The sequence below is a fragment of the Rhinopithecus bieti genome, unplaced genomic scaffold (assembly GCF_001698545.2).
Source record: "Rhinopithecus bieti isolate Rb0 unplaced genomic scaffold, ASM169854v2 scaffold_23816, whole genome shotgun sequence".
Taxonomy (NCBI): domain Eukaryota; kingdom Metazoa; phylum Chordata; class Mammalia; order Primates; family Cercopithecidae; genus Rhinopithecus; species Rhinopithecus bieti.
This window is the reverse complement of record NW_016811019.1, coordinates 1052551-1060575: the sequence shown is the minus strand read 5'-3', so window position 1 is coordinate 1060575 and position 8025 is coordinate 1052551. Positions and strand designations below refer to the sequence as shown.

Genomic DNA, 8025 nt, shown 5'->3' with positions numbered 1-8025 from the left:
AAAAAAAAAAAAAAAAAAAAAAAAAAAGAATAGTTATCCAGGAAGAGAAGGGATGGCAGAAAAAGAGGAAGAAAAACATTCTATGATAAAAGAAAAAAGGAAAAAAAAACCTTCAGTACAACTGACCTCCAGATTTAAAAAAAAAAAAAAAAAAAAAGGCAAGAGTAAAGAGGCAGAAGTGTAGCATAACCTAATCCAAGTGGAGAGTAGCCTGCAAAGAAGGTGCTTGATTAGGCTACAAATTAATTCATTCTCACCAAACCTTCTTATCCAGCTTTCATATAGCAAATAAAGTCTTGTGACTACTAGGATGAGCGTGAACTTCAAAATGAAAAAAATAAAATATTAAGAACCCTGAGAGGTCTGCTAGGCCAAGTCCCTCCCTAACCTCTGGCCATAGCACACTTCAGCCATTCCCAATGTTAGTTCCTTTTCTTTTTAAAGAACTCTAAAGAAATTTCTTAAAAATAAAAACAGGTTACCCACTCCAGTGTCCCCGGTGTTTAGTACACTTCACATGGATGTTCTTCTTGTCACATTAAGCCCATCCTGGCTCAGTGTAGCCCTGTTCTATGTATATCTGAATAATAATTACTCAGTGTGTTCTGCTAACAGCTCTTAAGGATTAGCTCATTTGTAGCGACTGCTGAAACCCACTAGGACAAAGAAACAAGTGAGTAGAGGGAAATTCCTGTGCCTCTCTGTGAAGGAATTCCCATAAAGTATAGGAAGGGAGGAAGTCCATTAAAGCAATCTCAGACATCCCTTAAGGTGAATTCCAGGTGCAAGGCAGTATTCTTTTAGTTCTTTTTTCCATATTTTCTAAATAGTTTTATATGATATGCTACATATAAAAGGAAAACTACATTCAATTTTAACTGAGATGCATTTTGTAGCCAGTTCTTACCTTAATTACATAATTTTCTCTGTATAATATTGATTGAACAGCTGCCTCAGTATCTTCTTTAGCTAAGACCTGAAAGGACAGAATTAAACTTTGAAAAGAAAATCTTTAAAAACTATTAGTGCTATCTGGAATCATTATATTTAGCATGACAGACATATCCCTGGAAAGTTCTCTATGCATGCAGTTTGCAGTCTGTCTTCTCCAAATCATATCATCGAGTGCTTTTATTTATTTATATATTTTTTTGGAGACAGAGTCTTGTTCTGTTGCTTAGGCTGCTGGAGTGCAGCAGCACCATCTCGGCTCACTGCAACCTCCAGTGGGTTCAAGCGATTCTCATGCCTCAGCCTCCCAAGTAGCTGGGATTACAGGTGTGCAACACATGCCTGGCTAATTTTTGTTTTTTTAGTAGAGACAGGGTTTTATCATGTTGGCCAGGCTGGTCTCGAACTCCTGGCCTCAAGTGATCTGCCTGCCTCAGCCTCCCAAAGTGCTGGGATTACAGGCCTGAGCCACCATGCCCAGCCCATCAAGTGCTTTTGAAACAGTATTTCAACCTGTCTGCTCTTGGCTACAGCAAAATGTAACTCAGCTCACAGATATTTTGAGTCCCAAAATGGTCAAATGTCTTTCCCAGAGTCACATGGTAGATAGAATCCATCTTTTTTCACATCTTATAAAATGCTTCTACTTTTCTGGGTTAAAATAGATTAAATTAGACCTTTATTTGAGGCTTTCTGACTATGTAAGACTTACTGATCTTCCAGCCTTGATTCTTACAGAACTAGCTAAGAATATGTCAACAGTTTCACCAAAAGCTTAGTGCCACCTAAGGCAAACTCTATACATAGAAGAAATGTCACTAGTGAGCAACAACACAAGGTCTTAGAAAGACTTTCTATTCAATCTCCTGCTCTTCTTTGTGTTCTTCCATAATGAATTCACCCACTAATTTTGTTTTTGAAAATTACTGAAACATAAGCCTATGGATATAATAAATCAAGGAAATGAGTTACATTTTTATTCATTAACTTACAACTGTATATAAAATGTAAAATTATAATTAAACAAGTAATTGGATCTTCTCAAATGAAAGAAAGCTCTTATTAAAATAAAAGGAAACATATTTATTTAATTAATTTTTCCAAGACCACTGACAAATTACCCAAAAGACTGAAACAAATTTCTTAGACAGTATTGACATAAATATAATCATAATAAATTTATTTATCATTAGCAAATATGGCTATCAAATAAATATTAATAATAAATTTTATTTTTATGTACTTATTTTGGAGACAGAGTCTTGCTCTGTCACTTAGGCTGGAGTGCAGTGGTCTGATCATAGCTTACTGTACCCTCAAATTCCTGAGCTCAAGCAATGCTTCTGCCTCAGCCTCTCAAAGTGCTAAGATTACAAGCATGAGCCACCACCACGCCCAGCCAAATACTATTTTTATATACAAGTCACATTTTCAGATTTTGAAATAACACAATATTTAGGGAATAGTGATATTAGTGACAAAATTATGACAGCATTGTTCCATTTTTATAACAAATTTCCACAATTATTAAATACCTGCCAGAAAATGGAAGAGGTTGATTTCTAGCACAGAATTGCCTTTGAGATCCTCTTGTAATTACATAAAAATAAAACATTCTCAAGTTAACTGTCAGTGGAAGTAGTTGTCTTCAGTCCCACTGCTTTTATTTCCAGAACAGATGAGTAAAATCTCATCTAAGAACTGTCCTTCCCCATTAACATCCAAAGAAGCCAAGGCTCATGGGAGCTAAGCAACAACTAGAAGCATAGAAAACTCAAATGAGTCTACTCTAGTTTGTTTTCTTTGTTATTTTTGCCTCATAGAGTTGCCCTTCCTGGTAAGTCTGTACTCAGATAGGGGGTAGTGAATTAACATTCCAGATAAAAAATATATATATAAAAAACAACAAACTGAAGACACTGGAGAGTTATCAAAAAGCAGGGAGTTACTGAATGCTATTCAGCACCAGGAAAAAACAAAAACAAACAAACAAACAAAACAGCACTAGATGAATTTCCAGTTTTTTGTTAACTTGCCTGAGGAAGGGCCTTAGTCTGAGCTAAAGGAGGTGGCTAAAACTCAGATAGAAACATGCGGCCTAACTGGTTCAGAAATTAGAAGACAGAGTTTGGGGCATTCATGGGAGCTGGAAGGTGAAAGGAAAAATACTGGAAAGGAGGGAGCCAAAAAAGGGATGCCACAAATTCTGCAAATGAACTCTGACCAAATATCTGGCAAACTCTTAAACTGTACATGCATAAGGCAGACTCCATGTAGCCCAGCTAAAGATTAAAAAAGACTAAACAGTGACTTCATCTGCTGCCAACTTCAGGAAAGACAAGTTTGGAGTTTGAGTTCAGCCAAGATAACTGCTTCCTAAAACAAAAACTCAATATTCTTCAGAGGAATATAACAGAATCCTGACCCTCCACAATGTATCATTCATAATGTTCAAAATGTAATCTAGAATTACTAGATACATAAAGAAACAGAGAAATGTGACCCATACTTAAGAAAAAGGCAATCAATGGAGACTAACTCTGAAATGACCCAAATGTTGGAATTAGACAACAAGGATTTTGGGGACAGGGCTGAGATAGCTGACTAGAAGCAGTATCATCAGAGGCTCCCATCGAAAAAAACCATAACAGCATGTGAATCCTGTACCAGCAACCAAAGTACCCAGGTTCTGTCATCAGAACTGACTAAGTGGCTGGCATGACCCACAGAGAGGAAGGAAGAACAGTGTGGTGTGGCGGCCACCTGAGAACCACACAGGGCAGAGGAGCCCCCATCCCCCAGCCAAGGGAGGCAGTGAGTGAGTGTGCTACTCAGCCTGGGAAAACATGCTTTTTCCACGGGACTGTGCAACCCACGGATCAGCAGATCCCATTCGTGAGCCCACGCCACCAGGGCCTAGGATCCCAACCGCGGAGCCGTGCAGGTTCTCAACAGCTTCTAAGCTAGAATCTGCTTAAGCTTGCTGAGTTCCCGTGGGGAGGGACGACCAGCACCACAGCTGAGGCTGCCTGCTGTCTAAGCCATTTGAGCTCCTTGTGGGAGGGGTGACAGCCAACACTGGGACTGATAGCCACCTAACACACTAAGCTCCCAGGGTCAGGGAAGGGAGCCATCTTTATAGCTCCAGGCCCCACTTTTCCCCTGCTGCAGCCAGGGAGGCTAGACAGCTTGGTCCCAAGAGGTATCCCCCACCAGCCCAACACACCGGCTGTGGCAGACGGTGGACAGAGTGCCTCTTCAGGCCTGACCTTGACCCATCCCTCCTCACTGGGTAGTGCCTCCTGCAGGAACTCCAACAACTCCAGCCAGGGGCTCAGGGACAGAATGCTGATCTCCCTGGGCCTGAGCCCCTAGGGGTAGGGGTGGCCGCAGCCTCCACAGACCAGCAGACTTAGTTTTTGCTCCTGCTAGTTCTGAGGAATCCAGGCAGCCCAGATAAGTGGGTTTCCTCGCAATGAAGCACACCCCCTTCACCAAGGGACAGTCAAAGTGCTTCATTAAACAAGTCCTGCTCCCTGCGCCAGCCAACTGGGTAAGACCCTCCAACAGGGGTTGTCAGACACCCTATACAGGAGCATTCCTACTGGCATCAGGTTGGTACCCTCGAGGTTAGGGATCCCAGAAGAAGGAGAAGGCACCTATCTTTGCTGTTCTCCAGCCTCCTCAAGTGACATCTCCAGGTGCAGGAGTGAACCAGATTAATAGGGCCTGAAGTGAACCCCCAGCAAACTGCAGCATCTCCACAGAAGAGAGACCTGACCATTGCAAGAAAAACAGAAAGCAACAATAATAGCATCAACACAAAAAAAAAAGTCCCCAGAAAAACCCATCCAAGGGTCAGCAGCCTCAAAGATCAATACTAGACAAACTCATGAAGATGACAAAGAATCAATCAAAAAATGCTGCAAACCCAAAAGGCCAGAGTGCCTCTTCTCCTCCAAATGATTGCAACGCCTCTCCAGCAAAGGCACAGAACTGGACAGAGGATGAAATGGACAAATTGACAGAAGTAGGCTTCAGAAGGTGGGTAATAACAAACTCCACTGAGCTGAAGAAGCATGTTCTAACCCAATGCAAAGAAGCTAAGAACCTTGGTCAAAGGTTACAGGAGCTGCTAACTAGAATAACCAGTTTAGAGAGGAACATAAATCACCTGGTGAAGCTGAAAAACACAGCAAGAGAACTTCGTGAAGCACACACAAGTTATCAATAGTCAAACAGACCAAGTGGAAGGAAGAATATCAGAGTCTGAAGACCATCTTGTTGATATAAGGCATGCAGACAAGATAAGATAAAAAAGGAATGCAAGAGGACAAACAAAACCTCCAAGAAATATGGGACTATGTAAAAAGACCAAACCTAAGATTGACTGGAGTACCTGAAACAGGCGGGGAGAATGGAACCAAGTTGGAAAACACACTTTAGGATAGTATCCAGGAGAACTTCCCCAACCTAGTAACACAGGCCAACATTCAAATTCAGGAAATACAGAGAACACCACTAAGATACTCCATGAGAAGATCAACCCCAAGACACACAATTATCAGATTCTCCAAGGTTGAAATGTAGGAAAAAATGTTAAGGGCAGCCAGAGAGGAAGGCCAGGTCACCTACAAAGGGCAGCCCATTAGACTAACAGCGGACCTCTCAGCAGAAACCCTACAATCCAGGAAACAGTGGGGCCAATATTCAACGTTCTTAAAGGAAAGAATTTTCAACCCAGAAATTCATATCTAGCCAAACTAAGCTTCATAAGTGAAGGAGAAATAAAATCCTTTCCAGACAACCAAATGCTGAGTGATTTCATCACCACCAGGCGTGCCTTGCAAGAGCTCCTGAAGGAAGCACTAAATACGGAAAGGAAAAAACCACTAGCAACCATTGCAAAAACACACCAAAATATAAAGACCAATGACACTATGAAGAAACTGCATCAACTAATGTGCAAAATAACCAGATAGCATCATGATGACAGGATCAAATTCACATATAATATTAACCTTAAACGTAAATGGGCTAAATGACCCAATTAAAAGACACAGACTAGCAAATTGGATAGCGTCAAGACCCATCCATGTGCTCTATTCAGGAGACCCATCTCACATGAAAAGACACACATAGGCTCAAAATAAAGGAAAGTAGGAAAATGTACCAAGCAAATGGAAAGCAAAAAAAACACAAAGGTTGCAATCCTAGTCTCTGATAAAGCAGACTTTAAATGAACAAAGACGAAAAAAGACAAAAAGGGCATTACATAATGGTAAAGGGATTAATTCAACAAGAAAAGCTAATTATCCTAAATATATATGCACCCAATACAGGAACACTCAAATTGATAAAACAAGTTCTTAGAGACTTACAAAGAGACTGAAACTCCCAAACAATAATAGTGGGAGACTTTACACTGCAAATATTTGATTGACAGATCAAATATTTACAAACTGTAAAATATTTACAAACACCCCACTGTAAATATTTGACAGATCAATGAGACAGAAAATTAACAAGGATATTCAGGACTTGAACTCAGCTCTGGATCAAGCGGACCTAACAGACATCTACAGAACTCTCCACCCCAAATCAACATAGTATACACTCTTCTCAGTGCCACATGGTACTTATTCTAAAATCAATCACATGCTTGGAAGTAAAACACACCTTAGCAAATGCAAAAGAACTCAAATCATAACAAACAGTCTCTCAGACCACAGTGCAATCAAATTAGAACTCAGGATTAAGAAACTCACTCAAGGCCAGGTGGAGTGGCTCATGCCTGTAATTCCAGCACTTTGGGAGCATGAGGCAGGTGGATCACGAGGTCAGGAGTTCAAGACCAGCGTGGCCAAGATGGTGAAAACCCGTCTCTACTAAAAATACAAAAATTAGCCAGGCACAGTGGTGCATGCCTGTAATCCCAGCTACTTGGGAGGCTGAGGCAGGAGAATTGCTTGAACCTAGGGGCAGAGGTTGCAGTGAGCAGAGATTGTGCCACTGCCCTCCAGCCTGGGCAACAAAGTGAGACTCTTATCTCAAAAAATAAAAAGAAAGAAAAGATAAAGAAAAAAGAAACTCACTCAAACCATACAACTACATGGAAATTGAACATGCTCCTGACTGACAATGACTCCTGGGTAAATAATGAAATTAAGGCAGAAATAAAGAAGTTCTTTGACATCAATGAAAACAAAAAGACAGTGTACCAGAATCTCTGGGACACAGCTAAAGCAGTGATAAGAGCGAAATTTATAGCACTAATTGCCCACATAAGCAAGCTAGAAAGATCTCAAATCGACACCCTAACATCACAATTAAAAGAGCTAGAGAAGCAAAAGCAAACAAATTCAAAAGCTAGCAGAAGATAAGAAATAACTAAGAACAGAATGAAGGAGATATAGACATGAAAAACCCCTTCAAAAAAATCCATGAATCCAGGAGCTAGTTTTTTGAAAAAAATTAACAAAATAAATAGACCGCTAGCTAGACTAATGAAGTAGAAAACAGAGAAGAATCAAACAGATACAATAAAAAATTATAAAAGGGATATTTTCATCACTGACCCCACAGAAATACAAACCACCATCAGAGAATACCATAAACACCTCCATGCAAATAAACTAGAAAATCTAAAAGAAATGGATAAATTCCTGGACATATACACCTCCCAAGACTAAACGAGGAAGAAGTCGAATCCCTGAATAGACAAATAACAAGTTCTGAAATTGAGGCAGTAATTAATAGCCTACCAAAAAAAAAAAAAAAAAAAAAAAAAAAAAAAAAAAAAAACAAGCCCAGGACCAGAGGGATTCATAGCTGAATTGAATTCTACTAGAAATACAAAGAAGAGCTCATACCATTCCTTCTGAAACTATTTCAGACAACTGAAAAGGAGGGACTCCTCCCTAACTCATTTTAAGAGGCCACCATCATCCTGATACCAAAATCTGGCAGAGACACAACAAAAAAAGGAAACTTCAGGCCAATATTCCTGTTGAACTACAATGTGAAATTGTCAATAAAATACTGGCAAACCAAATCCAGCAGCACATCAAAAAG

The 8025-nt window shown here is 40.1% G+C and overlaps 1 protein-coding gene across 1 annotated transcript in view; it reads right to left on the bottom strand.

Annotated features, from left to right (window-relative positions):
* FAM228B (family with sequence similarity 228 member B) overlaps nucleotides 1–8025 on the bottom strand; it is a 56213-nt gene that overhangs the window by 41743 nt on the left and 6445 nt on the right. The window contains 1 exon segment of the mRNA XM_017893360.1: nucleotides 908–976. The gene's annotated coding sequence lies outside the window, so the exon portion shown is untranslated.